This window comes from Oryx dammah, unplaced genomic scaffold (assembly GCF_014754425.2).
Source record: "Oryx dammah isolate SB20612 unplaced genomic scaffold, SCBI_Odam_1.1 HiC_scaffold_5, whole genome shotgun sequence".
In the NCBI taxonomy this organism is placed as follows: Eukaryota; Metazoa; Chordata; class Mammalia; order Artiodactyla; family Bovidae; genus Oryx; species Oryx dammah.
The window spans coordinates 70039249-70052953 of NW_024070189.1; the positions used below are offsets into that span (position 1 = coordinate 70039249).

The 13705-nt window shown below is 40.3% G+C and overlaps 1 pseudogene; it reads left to right on the plus strand.

The window, feature by feature from the left end:
• The first annotated feature begins 3537 nt into the window (after positions 1-3537).
• Positions 3538-4450, plus strand: LOC120863831 (annotated as a pseudogene).
• Positions 4451-13705: the final 9255 nt, after the last annotated feature.

Here is a 13705-nt window from a genome sequence, read left to right on the forward strand (position 1 = left end):
TTAATGGAATCAAATTGAGAGTCTACCAAAAAAAATTGTAAAATTGATTTTTTACAAGAGTAAAAAGACTGTTCAGTGGGGAAAATAGTCTCATCAATGGCTAATGCTGAAACTACTGGATATCCACATGCAAAAGAAGAAAAAAAATGATTCTGGACACCTACTTCACAACACATACAAAAATTAACTCTGAATGAATCAAAACCTAAAGGTAAGTGCTAAAACTATTTTTAAAAACTATAAAATTCTTAGAAGAAAACATAGGTGAAAATCTGCATGACCTCGAATTAGGAAACATTTTCTTAGATGTGACACAAAATACAAGCAAACAAAGAAAATGTCAATAAATTGAACATCTTGAAATTAAGACTTTTGTGTATTGAAAGACACTAGCAAGAGAATTAAAAGGACATCTCGTAGAATGGAACATGATATTTGCAAATATTTTCTAAAAGCCTCAAGTCTGAAACATTTTTTTAAAAATTCATAATGCAACACAATTGAATTAAAAAACACAATGCAATTAAAAGGGGGGCAAAGTAATTGAATAGACACTTCCCTAAGGAAAATATACAAACAGCCAATAACCAAGTGAAAAGATGTTCAACATCATTAATCATAATGCAAGAAATGCAAGTCAAAACCACAATGAGATATATCAGATCCATTATGTGATATCATAAATCCAAAAATATCACGTGGCTATTTTTAAGTAACAGATGTTGGTAAGGACGTGAAGAAATTGAACCCTTGTGCGTGAATGATGGAACTGTTAAAAGGTGCTGCTGCTGTTGAAAACAGTTTACTGATGTTAAATACAGAATTACCATAGACCAAGAAATTCAACTCCTAGGTATATACCCAAGAGAACTGAAAACAATTGTTCACACAGAAACCTGTTCACAACTGTTCAAAGAAGCACTATTCACAATAGCCAAAAGATGGAAACAACTCAACTATCTATCACTCAGTGAATGGATAAATAAAATGTAGTATAACCATAGAGTGAAATATTATTCAGCAATAAAAAGGAATAAAATGTAGATACATGCCAAAACAAACATGGATGAGCCTTGTAAACGCTATGCTAAGTGAAGGAAGTCAGACACAAAGGTTATGCATTGTATGACTCCATTTATGCCAAATATCCAGAATAGGCAAGCCAAGAGACCTCAAATTACTGGTTTCCAAGGTCTGGAGAACAGATGAATGGGGAGTGACTGCCGAATGGGTACAAGATTTTCTTTGGGGGATGATGAAAATGTTCTGAAGCTAATTAATGGTGAGAGTTGCACAAAAGTGGTTGTACTAAATGTCACTGAATTGTATGGACTGAAAACAAATAGACTGCCAGTTATTTCACCAGAAAAATTGGGTTTATTCAACAGAGAATTACAATTCAGGGTCTGGAAGCATGGCAAATCACAGGCAAGTCGCCCAAACAGCAAAAGAAGTAGAACTCAAACACTGTCTGCTTCAATTCTGGAAAATCTTTACTTTCAAGTCACCTGATGATGTGCAGGTCCAGTTACGGTAGGAATTTTAGAGGTTCCAGTAAGACTGGGTTGTTGTTTGGTCCAAACCAGAGCGTTCTCTCTTTTTTTTTTAATTAATTTTTAATTAAAGAATAATTGCTTTACAATATTGTGTTGTTTTCTGCCATACAACAATGTGAATCAGCCATAAGTATACATATATCCCCTCCCTCTTGAGCTTCTCTCCCATGCTCCCCTCCCCAACCCCTCAGGACATCACAGAGCACTGGGTTGGGCAGAGCGTTCTCTTTTTATCAAAACAATTACTGAATTTCCAATCTTGCTTTTCCTTTCCTGAGGCCAATTGTTGAACTTCCCTGGGCCAGTTTTCCTAAGTTATCATTTGGGGAAATACCCATTTGGACCATGACAGAGGTTCAGCTACTATCGGTCCCTTTAACAGAAGCATTCCTTGTGGAAATGTCAATAAGATAAATTTCCCTTAGCTTCTAGAGAATTAAGTTTAGAATGCCCTGAAATCTTAAGAGCTAAACTGGCAGGAAAAAGTATTGCATCTAATAACACCTAAAATAAGGGCCATTTTAAATTTTACTTCAGCTAGAAGTAAGCCATGACGCACTTACAACATTCCAAAATAATAAGCTACAAAACATACAGAAGTTTGTCTATATGAGAGAAACTTGAAATACATTTTCAGCAAAAGCTGACTAATCCGAGAAAACCTTGCAATTAATGTTTGGGGTTTGGGGACACTTAGAGACACCATAAAACCTATCTGTAACTCGGTATAACTTGTTCTGATATCAGATGCCCTAAATATCAAACCTGGGTTTGGGCAAACTACAATTTTCCTTGATAACCTTATGTCCCTTTAGTGCTAAAAGCTTTAGCAAGTGGATGCTGTCTTCCTGTGAAGAGGCCTGAGGACAGCAAAAAAGCAAATCATCCACATATTGCAACAAAGTAGAATTTCTGGGAACTTTATATTATCTAGATCAGCCTTGAGGATTTGTGAGAAATAAGAACTCTCAGTAAAACCCTGAGGCTTTACTGTCCAGGTGAACTGGCTTTATTCCAAGGGGAAGGCAAAAATGATACACAATAGTCCATCAGCTGAAATACTAAAAAATGCACTGCATAAATTGAATTACAGTGGAACATTTACATCCAGCGGAGAAGGCAGTGGCACCCCACTCCAGTACTCTTGCCTGGAAAATCCCATGGACAGAGGAGCCTGGTGGGCTGCAGTCCATGAGGTCGCAGGGAGTCGGACAGGACTGAGCAACTTTACTTTCACTTTTCACTTTCATGCATTGGAGAAGGAAATGGCAACCCACTCCAGTGTTCTTGCCTGGAGAATCTCAGGGACAGGGGAGCCTGGTGGGCTGCCGTCTGTGGGGTCGCACAGAGTCGGACACGACTGAAGTGACTTAGCAGCAGCAGCAGCAGCATTCACATCCAGTGGGAATGGATGTTAGTAAAGAATGAGGGTTAAGAACAGGGTGTGGCAAGATAACAACATTGTTTATTGTTCTCAGGTCCTCAGCAAACCTCCACCCTCAGCCCTCAGTTTTTCTCATTAGTAAAACAGGGATATTACAGGAACTATTCCAAGAAATGGGTCTTTGAGACTTGTAATGTCCTATCATGGGCTTTATGCCATGAAAGGATTCTTTACTTATAGGATATTGCTTAATTCTGGGAAGGGGTTTTGAGGGATCTATTTGAATCAATGGATAGTACACTGTGAATTTTGTCAGTATCAATTGGCAATTTTGTCTATAAGGAGGGTAGTAGTTGATTTAATAAAGATAAATGATCAGTGTTTCCAGAATCGGCTCAGAGACAGAGCTGATAAAAGATGTCAAAAACGAGAGCCAGTGGGTGGTGGCCCTTGCTGGGACCCTCCAGTGGACCCAAGGGGACAGAAGTGGCTCTTAGTCCAGCACATGCATATTGAGGCAAGTTAAAGGATTTAATATGAAGCTAAGAAGCAGATAACGCCAGAAAGCAAGCAGTAGTTAGTATACATTTAGTGAGTGGGGCAGCATTTCCTTCTACTGCTGCTGAGATGGCAGAAATTAGTCAAATTCAGTAGGAAATGGAATACACCAAAGGTCAGTTAGTGAGGGTCCTGGAAAAATGAAAGATAGCACCAACAAATGCTGACCTGGAACAAGGATTCCAAGAAGGAGTTTCAAATGCTAGTGTGATTATGCAGCTTCCAGAGAGAATTGTAGCAGGAAATAATGAACATTCCGTTTTCAAGACCAGCAGATTTCAAGACCAGACCTTCCACAGTCAACTCCCTTTAAGCCTATGGAACTAAAAATACCACCTCCTGTACTCACCCTAAGTGAAAGACCACTAGATTTTCTGGATTTAGAAGGACCTCCTCCATCCCCTCAAAATGAAGAAATCCATGCAGTTGGCAGGCTAAAAATAAAGCTCTCTATGAGTGAAAATGCTGTTCACCAAAATGGACAGCTAGTTAGAACTGACTCCGTGTATGGCTTTTCAAATATATATGCAATGATTGAAGGAACTTCAGGAGACATGGCAGTTGTAGATACAGCTTCATTATGACTACAGATAAATTAAATAGATGTCTGAAGCTTCTGGAAGAGGAGAACAAAGAACATGCTAAAAATAAATGGTCATGTATACTGTAGCATGCTGGCTGCTTAACAGCTGGCTCTGGTTTTGCTGCTAGAGGTAACTTCAACTCAGAAATGTTCTCTCAATAGCTGGAAATATAAAGAATTTGCAAACTTAAAAAAAAAATATCAAAGAGTCACTTAATTCATCTGGTTGGCTGCTTTGATGACTACTGTCAAATTCCAGAATTATTTTCCCTTTTCAGAAGAAAGCAATTTCAGCATGATACTACTTTAAGAAGAATTATTAGTGTAGTATATGAAAGGTGGTAGAGGAACTAAGGAGAAAAGAGTGTGTGTCTCTCAAAGGGCCCAAACAAAAGGGGATCAGTTCACAGACAGGAATCTCGTGAATCTCATTAGAGATCCCCATTATTTGAACTCAAGGAAGGGACTGCTTTCTAGTAGTGGGGTTGAGCATCAGGAGTGGCTCAGATGGACTAGAAGAGATCCATCTCAAATCTGGAGGAATGGCTCTCCAAGCTGATTAAGAGGAAGGATTGAGAAAAGCCCCTACAGTTCCTTGGAGCCCCACAACTGGGAATTGGGAAGAAGTTGGACAGCCTGGTTAGAGGGCCAATGGTGCCTGAAGTGCTTGAGTCTGTTAACAATCTCTTTTCCAGTGTCCTCTTTGCACTAATAACAGAAGCTAGGAAGGTTTTTGTTTCTTTTAGGAAATTTTATTTGCTGAAATTTAAGATTAAGAATTTTGGCAGTATTCCTTTTAGGTGACTCATCCAGAGTGTGAGAGAGCTGGTTTATCAGATTAAATCTGGAGTGGACAGTTTCCCATTACACCCTGCTCCTTTTTACTAGATCCTTGTTCAGACCATTAATAATCAGAGTTAAATCTACATGAGTGGGATCAACATCTGAAAGAAGACCAGAATTTTCTTTAAAATAACCTGAAGATTATAATAGCAATGAACAGATTCATCAGAAGTTTATATGTAAGCATGAGTTTTGTTCCTTTATTCCAATCCTTAAGCTTTGGAAAAGTGCTAGGAATTGCCCAATTAAGTCATATAGGGATTTCTTGGGCCTGATGGTATAAGTTAGAAGGTTGCTCTCCTGGTTCTAATTCTAGACCTTTCAGGACTTTCCCAATCAGAACTTTTCATTCAGTGCTGGCAATGGCCTTCACCAACAAGCTTATGATCTAACTGATATAGAGCAAAGAAACAAGATTGGTAAGACTGATATATTAAATTCCTTAGCGAATCTGTGAGGATCTTTGTTTACTTTGAGAAACACTTTGAATAATGCTTACAGATCAGTTTTAGTCCAAAGAATATAAAAATTTAAGAGTTTAACCACTGGATTCTCAGAAGGCTTACTTAATTCAAAGGGACAGGTTCTGAGAGATTCAGAAGAAAATGGGATGAGGAGAACTTCAGGAGGAAAGGGAAGTTCAGTGAGAAAATTAGTGTGGGGAAACTGAGGGTACAGAGGAGGAATAGGCAGTATAAAGGGGGAAGGGAAAAGGTGACCCTGGAGGCAGGGTCTGAGCACAAGTCCCCAGAAGAGGGGAGCAAGACAGTGCTGGAGGCAGAGCCTGAGACAGAGAGGCTGGGGAAGAAGAACGTGAGTCTTCAGGAGCTATTTTATCTCTTTTCAATTATTTGTTTGCCTCAGTTGATCTTAAAAATCTTATTTTGCAGAGAGGCAATTTTAGAACACCTGATCACCACCCTACGCTGGGTCATTTGCCCCTTCCACCACAAACACAGGGCTCTATCATGTCAGGTTCTCAGCTGTGTGCAATAGAGGGTTGTGGTTGGTTGGTTTGTTTTCATCTCTCCTGTAGCATTTAGGAGGACAGGAAATTGAGCTCAGAGCCCCACTGAGGTAAATTCTATTAGCTGTTGCTTGATTTCAAGTTTCTTGTTTCTATGTCCAGATTCAGAGTCTGAATGAGTATATCTGATTCCAGAAGAGCAGTGAGGAGGCTGCAAATGGAAGCATCTGTTATTTTCTGGGAAGATTGTGTTATTTCTTTTGGGGAAACTCCTAAAACATAAGATAGAGGCTCAGACACCGAGAATCTGAAAGGATGGATGATGGGTTCTAGAGGGCCCTGCATACTTCAATTTATACAAAGAGGAATCACTGGAGACCATGCATGCCACCTGCCCTGGGATTTCCACTCTAATGTGCTGTGCTTAGTCACTCAGTTGTGTCTGACATTTTGTGAACCCATGGACTGTAGCCTGCCAGGCTCCTCTGTCCGTGGGGATTATCCAGGCAAGAATACTGGAATGGGTTGCCATGCCCTCCTCAAGGGGATCTCCCAACCCAGCGATTGAACTCAGGTCTTCTGCATTGCAGGCAGATTCTTTACGGTTTGAGCCACTAGGGAAGTCCTTCCACTCTAATAGTTTACTTTATAGTTGTTGATGCCACAAAGCATGTGTTCGACTTGATAGTTAGCTAGATTGCCACACGGAGTTGGCATCTAGGTGAAAGCAGACACCAGCTTTAAAGGTCCCTAGTAGGTATTTTGTCAAGGATACGACTGAGAAGAGTTGGCAGATCTGAGAGGACTGGATGGCAATGAATAAGACAGAGAACAGGAGACATTGATCTTGGTCCAGAGAAGGTGAAAGTGGAACCAGCAAAAAGTGGACTACAGCAGCTCAAACAATGGGTAAACAAAATGTGATATATCCATACATCATATATTGTTCACTCATAAAAGACATAAAGGGACAAACATTGCAGTATGGATGAACCTTGAAGACATTATGCTAAGTGAAAGAAGCTAGTTCCAAAAAAGCCAATATTATATGATTCCATTTATATGAAATGTTAAATAGAGCAAATCTGTGGAGACAGAAAGTGGATTAGTGATTGTTTAAGGCTGGAGTGGAAGGAAGAAGTGACACTATTTCTTTCTTTCTTTTTTTTTTATATATATTCTCAGTATGTGAAGACATCACTTTTCTTTATTTTTTTAAAATGTAAATGAAATATTTATTTCAACTAAATAGCAAAGAATGTCAGACTACATATAAAAGCCATATTCAACTATATGCTTACCAATAAAAGATGTGCTTTTTTTTCTTTTTATTTTTTTATTGAAGGATAACTGCTTTACAAATTTGGTTATTTTCTGTCAAACCTCAATATGAGTCAGCCATAGGTATACATATATCTCCTCCCTTTTGAACCTCCCTCCCATCTCCCTCCCCATCCCACCCCTCTAGATTGATACAGAGCCCTTGTTTGAGCTTTCTGAGCCATACAGCAAACTCCCGTTGGCTATTTTACATATGGTAATGTAAGCTTCCATGTTACTCTGTCCATACATCTCACCCTCTCCTCTCCTCTCCCCGTGTCCGTTAAGTCTATTCTCTATGTCTGTTTCTCCACTGCTGCCCTGTAAACAGATTCTTCAGCACCACTTTTAAGATTCTGTATATACGCATTAGAATATGATATTTATCTTTCTCTGACTTACTTCACTCCATATAATAGATTCTAGGTTCATCTACCTCAAAAGGTGTGGCTGAGTAATATTCCATTGTGTATATGAACCACAACTTCTTTATCCATTCATCTGTCGATGGGCATCTAGATTGCTTTCATGTTCTAGCTGTTGTAAATAGTGCTGCAGTGAACAATGGGATATATATGTCTCTTTCAATTTTGGTTTCCTCATAGGGTATATGCCTAGGATTGGGATTGCTGGGTCATATGGTGGTTTTATTCCTAGTTTTTTAAGGAATCTCCATACCTCTTCCATAGTGGCTGTATCAATTTATATTCCCACCAACAGTGCAAGAGCGTTCCCTTTTCTCCAGGGAAGTTTAAATCATTTGTAAGAGGGCAGTCTTCCATGTCTTTGTTTTTCTCTGCCCAATCAACCTGCTTTGTTCTTTGACTCAGGGCCCTTCCCTCTGTGCATGCACATCCTTTAGCCAAGATGGATTTTCACACAAGGGTCTTTGGAACTTAGTAAAACTTATTATCCCCTCCCTTTTTGACCCCACAGAACCTTTCTGCACATGCCCAGTCAAGGTCTCCCTGACCCCAACGATGAGAAATACATGACCTCTTGATCTTTTACCCAGGCAGTGCTTAATCCCTGTCTGTCCCTGTCATTACTGTTATCTTAAAGTGTCCACAAGAGACAAAGTCCAGCTATTTACCCTGTTCCTGTTGTTATTTCTATCTTGAAGTATAAACAGAAGGCCGGCTGTAAACTTCTGATCTGGAGTCCATCTATACTCTGCCTCAAGAAATATGAACAAGAGGCTAGTTGTAAATGTCTGGCCTGGAGCCCATCTATCTCCTGCCTCAGGTCCACACAGAAATGCACATGAGGAAGGACCACAGTTTTTAAACATAAAATCCAGGGTCCCTGTGGTTGAGGGAGGCAGGGGCAAATGCTCCTTCAAAATATTTAGGTAACTGGGATCCTATTTCCCAGAAGTTTTTCTCTAGAGTAGAAGAACAATTTACAAAAAGCCCTAACAGCTCAAAAACCCTGCAGGCATTAACACCAGCCAGTTTCAAGGGCACAGCCCAGTCCTGAAAGACTCAGGTTGAATGCTTAACAGCACAGATCTAATAGAGGAGTCCCTGTTCCAAAAGGAATCAAGCTGAAAGAGGGAATTCCAGTTGGAACAGCTTGATTTCAAGTCAGGGCAATGTGCCAAAAGAGTACTTGAAGATAAACAAGGCTTTAATCAGAAAGGACAAAACTTTAATATAGATCCTCAATAAAACTTTAATATAGATCCTGGAGATCTGCAAAGCAAAGAGGGCAACTCAGATCCAGGAGAAAGACTTAACCTTCAAACCCCAGGGTCCCTAAGAAAAGCATCAAGCATTAGTGAGCTCAGTGCTAGTATCACAACTGTTTGAGCACCCACCTTCCAGTTGTTGGAGGTCTTCTCTGGATCCCTATGTGGGCCAAAAATGCTGACCTTAAATAGACTGACAGTTATTTCTCCAGCAAAAATGGGTTTGTTCATGATCATCAAAGAATTGCAATTTGGCATCAGCAACCATGACAAGCCACATGCAATCTTTTGCAATAAAGAGAGAACTTATTTATTGGGTGGGGGGGTTGTGGAGAAGGAAAGAGTTCAAACTATAGTAGCTTATCATTGATTGCACTGTAACCATCTTTCATTGACTGAGCTCCTGCCAGGCAAGAGAAGTCTGTCACATTCCACTATGGTTGTAGGGTGTTAGAGCTCCCCCTTCTGGCCTCCTGCCTCCATTTTTATCAACAGTTGAGATTTCTGTGTATTAATTTTTACAGGCATCATCTTTTGGTTGAGCATTACTAGGGCTTCTCAATCCTGAACCAGTCAGTTGTTCTATACAAGGTTCTAACTGTTGCCTCTTGACCTGCGTATAGGAGCTAAAGAACCTCTTGATGAGGGTGAAGGAGGAGAGTGGAAAAAGCTGGCTTAAAACTCAACATTCAAAAAACTAAGATCATGGCATCTGGTCCAAGCACTTCATAACAAATAAAAGGGGAAATGGTGGAAGCAATGACAGATTTCCTCTTCTTGGGCTCTAAAATCACGGTGGAATAGTGACTGCAGCCGTGAAATTAGAAGACCACTGCTTCCTGGAAGGAAAGCTATGACAAACCTAGACAGTGTGTTAAAAAGCAAAGACATCGCTTTGCTGACAAAGGTCCATATAGTCAAGGCTGTGGTCTTTCCAGTAGTCATATACGGATATGAGAGCTGGACCATAAAGAAGGCAGAGTGTCAAAGTATTGATGCTTTCAAACTGTGGTGCTGGAGAAGACTCTTGATAGTCTCTTGGACAGTAAGGAAATCAAACTAGTCAATCTTAAAGGAAATCAATCCTGAATACTCGGAAGGACTGATGCTGAAGCTGAAGCTCCGATACTTTGGCCACCTGATGTGAAGAGCCAACTCACTGGAAAAGACCTTGATGCTGGGAAAGATTGAAGGCAGAAGGAAAAGATGGCATCAGAGGATGTGATGGTTGGATGGCATTCAAGGGACACAAACTTGGGCAAACTCCTGAGAGATGGTGAGAGAGAGGGAAGCCTGGTGCGCTGCAGTCCATGACGTCTCAAAGAATTGGACTAGACTCAGCAACTGAATGACAACAGGCCTCCTGTTCCTCCGGGCAAATTTGCAACAGATGTTTCTTCCCTCACAGTTTCTTTGACAATATAAATGCTGCTGCCGCTAAGTCGCTTCAGTCATATACAAGGCAAAAAATATGAGAATTGCATCCCTTGTCCAATATTGCTTTCTAGGAGGAGATTATGAGTTTTGTGAGAACTCACTTGACTGTGTGGACAACTTAGGGCTCCATTCACTAGTCATTAAGGTGAAATATCCTTCAAGAAGGTCAAGACATTTGGGCCTGTTTGGGAAACCCCAGGTGATGCATGGGGCTCTGCCAGACCCCTTGGTTGTGTGCTAAGGACATGTTGGTAGGCCACTTAGGCAGGTGTAGTCACTGGCATCAGGTCAAGATGTGATTGTAGCACTCCAATCTGGGCTCAGTGGCCCTTCCCCATGGGGCCTAGTCACTGTGCCCTGAAGAAGATGCCCAGGGGCTCCAGATGTCCCAAAGGTGCCCAAGTCCTTCAGTGGCACTCCAGAGATCAGGCAGAAGAAGCAGACCCAAACTCACCAAGGGCTCTAGGGGCTGCCACTGGGGTTTTCATCTAAGGGCAGGGGGCTTCCTGGGATGGAGTGACCCTCATTCATCCTGTCTCCATCCCCCATCTGCCACAGGATCTAGCAACAACATCGCACTGTGAGAGAGTATAGAAGTCTCTAGGAGTCTCAGTGAAATACCATGATGCCCTGTTTGCATAATGACGCAGAGGTCAAGGGCATCCATCACCCCACATCCCCCTCAGAAACCAATCAGAGGAGTTAATGTGTCCCAGCTTTTAGAATGTGCTCAGGAGCGCCTGACTTACACTCATAATTTCCTCTAACTATCTTGTACAAAGGAAAGAATATATTTATAACTGATATATAAGGGCCTTGTCCAAGTTGGTCAACAGTGTCTTCTCTGGATATGCTTCTATTGATCAATTCACTCTTGTTTTGTTGGGACCTAAGTATTTTACTTTTGAACTAAGGCAAATGCTGTCAACTTTTTTTTTAATTTATATATTATAACTCATAGGAAGAAAGTTGTCACCCCCAAAATAACCATTGAATCTGGGAAAAGAATTTACTTGTCCTTTTTTTTTTAAACTAATTTCATTGCACTTTTGTCTCTAGATTTCTTCCTATACATCAACAGAGCATCTTCATCCCACTTCAGGATCTAAGCATATAACATCCCCTGTCCTTGGAATGTTCTCCAAAAAGAAAGTTTTGGGGGGGTCAACTTGTTTGTTTTTTAAATTTTTATTGGAGTGTGGTCAGGAAGATGCCCTGGAGGAGGAAATGGCAACCCACTCCAGTATTCTTGCCTGGAGAATCTCATGGACAAAGGAGCCTGGCAGGCTACAGTCCATAGGGTCACAAAGAGTCGGGCACGACTGAAGCAGCTTAGCACACATGTAGTTGATTTACAATGTTGTGTTAGTTTCAGATGTACAGCAAAGTGAATCATTTATACATATATCCATTTATTTTTTAGATTCTTTTCCCATATAGGTCATTACAGAGTATTGAGTACAGTTCTCTGTGCTATACACTAGGTTCTTATTAGTTATCTATTTTGTGTAATGTAGTGTGTATTTTTCAATCCCAGTTTCCCAAATTACCCCTCCCCCTCCACCCTCGGTAACCAAAAGTTTGTTTCTACATCTGCGACTCTATTTCTGTTTAGATTCCACATATAAACAGTATCACATGATATTTGTCTTGCTCTGTCTGACTTACTTCACTCAGTATGACAATCTCTAGGGGCATCCATGTTGCTGCAAATGGCATTATTTCAATCTTTTCATGTCTGAATATTAATAATATTACAATGTACCAATTTACATTCCCACCAACAGCATAGGAGGGTTCCCTTCTCTCCACACCCTCCCCAGGATTTATTGTTTGTGGATTTTTTGATGATAACCATTTTGACTGGTGTGAGGTGATATCTCATTGTAGTTTTGATTTGCATTTCTCTAATAATTAGTGATGCTGAGCATCTTTTCATGTGACTTTGGCCTTCTCTATGGCTTCTTTGGAGAAATGTCTATTTAGGTTTTCCACCCATTTTTTTCATGATGTTGTCTCATAAACTGTTTGTAAATTTTGGAGTCATATCAGTTCAGTTCAGTTCATTGCTCAGTCGAGTCCGACTCTTTGCGACCCCATGGACTGAAGCACTCCAGCCTTCTCTGTCCCAGAGCCTACTCAAAGTCATGTCCATCAAGTCAGTGATGCCATCCAACCATCTCATCCTCTGTTGTCCCCTTTCTCCTCCTGCCTTCAATCTTTCCCAGCATCAGGGTCTTTTCCAATGAGTCAGTTCTTCACATCAGGTGGCCAAAGTATTGGAGTTTCAGCTTCAACGTCAGTCCTTCCAGTGAATATTCAGGATTGATTTCCTTTAGGATGGACTGATTGGATCTCCTTGCAGTCCAAGGGACAAGAGTCTTCTCTATCACCACAGTTCAAAAGCATCAGTTCTTCAGCGCTCAGCTTTCTTTATGGTCCAGCTCTCACATCCATACATGAAACATTGGAAAAACCATAGCTTTGACTAGATAGACTTCTGTTGGCAAAGTAACATCTCTGCTTTTTGATAAGCTGTCTAGGTTCGTCATAGCTTTTCTTCCAAGGAGCAAGTGTCTTTTAAAGAATTTCATGGCTGCAGTCACCATCTGCAGTGATTTTGGAGCCCAAGAAAATAAAATCTGTCACTGTTTTTAGTCACATCATTTGCAATTATTTTCTTCCAGTCTGTGGGTTGTCTTTTCATTTTGTTTAGTTTCCTTTGCTGTGCAAAAGCTTTTGAGTTTAAGTAGGTCCTATTTGCTTATTTTTGTTTTATTTCCATTATTCTGGGAGAAAGACTGAAAAGCATATTTCTGCGAACTATGTCAGAGAGTGTTGTGCCTATGTTTTCCTCTAGGAGTTTTATAGTGTTCCATCTCACATATAAGTCTTTAATCTATTTTAAGCTTATTTTTGTGTAGGCTATTAAAGAATGATCTAATTTCAGTTTTTACATGTAGCTGTTCAGTTTTCCCAGAACCATTTGTTGAAGAGACTATCTCCAATATTGTGTAGTCTTGCCTTCCTGTCCTAATTTAATTGGCCATAGAGCATGGATTTATTTCTGAGCTTTCTGTCCTGTTCCATCAATCTGTATTTGGTTTTGTGCCAGTACTATACTGTTTTGACAGTCTCTTCAACAAGAGGTGCTGTGAAAACTGGACAACAACATGGAAAAGAATGAACTTAGAACAGTTGGGGACACCACACACAAAGGTAAACTCAAAATGGATTCAAGATCTAAATGTAAGACCAGAAACTATAAAACTCTTGGAGGAAAACATAGGCATAACACTCTCTGACATAAATCACAGCAATCTCCTCTATGATCCACCTCCTTAAAGTAATTAAAGCAATTAAATTA